General features: G+C 43.3%; 1 pseudogene; it reads right to left on the bottom strand.

Annotated features, from left to right (window-relative positions):
- Nucleotides 1-509: 509 nt before the first annotated feature.
- On the bottom strand, nucleotides 510-1145 carry LOC128105110 (mitochondrial import inner membrane translocase subunit Tim23-like; annotated as a pseudogene).
- Between the last annotated feature and the right edge of the window lie 257 nt (nucleotides 1146-1402).

The raw sequence follows: 1402 nt of genomic DNA, 5'->3' as shown, positions 1-1402 counted from the left end.
TTGTAAATATGATGAACACAACTGATATATTTTCTTGAAAATAATAGATTTATATATCATGTATCAATGGTGATTACTAAAATAATGGTATACTGATTACAGAATTTTTTATGCTGGAATTATGACTTTGGTTCTATTTTCACCCTTTATTTAGAATACAGGGCAAGAATAGTTTTAGATTTTTAAATGATAAACTTAGTGATAAAAGTGTTGAAAGTAAGTCTGGCCTGAAGTTGGAGAGTAAGTGGTTTTCCAGTTTGGGCACAGGAGAGAATACAGGTGCAAGATCATCTGCAAAGGAGAAAAGAACACATACCCAGTGAGGCCCTAAAGGGTCTGGCTTCCAGTCACTAAGGGCAAGCAGTGCACTCCAAGCTGACCACTCATGGCCTGTGTCACAGTAAAATCAGAGTCTCCAACTGTTCAAAGTAAATGTAGGTACAAGACAGAAAGCAACTCCAGACTGGCTTAGTAATCATTCTGGCTGATTCCTGAGGTGGCAAAAATCTTCAGAGTGACTGTTGGAGCAGGGAAGCTTTCATGTGCTCCCTGTTGTTATACAGTGCATAGAGATTGGTGAGTGTCACTCCTGCTACCACGTGCTATTCATCGAAGATGACCTGTACATTTATACAACATTCCTGTACGTTCATTCATGGAATAGTCATGGTTCCAGCTGCTACTGTGCTAAGGTCATCTTCTGCACCCCGTGTTTTCTCAATAATGCCAAATGCACTGCAGAGCAAAGCCAGGGAACCAAGAGTATAAGCCGACAGTGCCCCTTGCCTACTCTCCTTATTCAAAATCGGAACATTTCTTGTTTTGGACCAGGCCATGTTCTGGGTTTCCTTTAATCCTAGCCGAAGACCTTGCCCCGAATGCAGCCCCTGTCATGAACATCCTCCAATGGTAAAGAAAGCTAGCTCAAATCTACCTTGGGCTTAGTTAACTCCAGGTGGCAAAATGAACTCATTAGTATCCAGAACAAGATAGCTTGGATCCACATTTAAATATGGAGACAGCGGGTTCATACCGGTTAGTGGAAAGTGGACCAAATCAGCTTGCTAGTAACTTGCTCCTTCTGCTCTGAAGAAGCCAGCTAGCCCGCTGGCGGTTCTGTTGCGACTTCCCCCACCACCCTCCATGAAGTTCCAGCAAACTGCAGTGGGCTGCTCACCACCACCTCAGGCCAGGGTCCTGTGCTTGGCCTTGGTCCCCACAGCAACAGCGGGGAGACCCGTGTTGCTACTGCCACCTTCACACACTGACCTGACTGGGTCCTAGAAAACTTATATTATATTCCAGTTTATTTGTGAATATGAACGACTACTACTTCCTAAATAGAAGGCAGAAAATATATCTTCTAACAGGTTGTATATTTTCACCAGATATTCATAGAGAG

Source organism: Peromyscus californicus, unplaced genomic scaffold (assembly GCF_007827085.1).
Source record: "Peromyscus californicus insignis strain IS unplaced genomic scaffold, ASM782708v3 Scaffold_9__1_contigs__length_137607984, whole genome shotgun sequence".
Lineage (NCBI taxonomy): Eukaryota > Metazoa > Chordata > Mammalia > Rodentia > Cricetidae > Peromyscus > Peromyscus californicus.
Note: the sequence above shows the minus strand (reverse complement) of the source record. Positions and strands in the feature narration are given on the sequence as shown.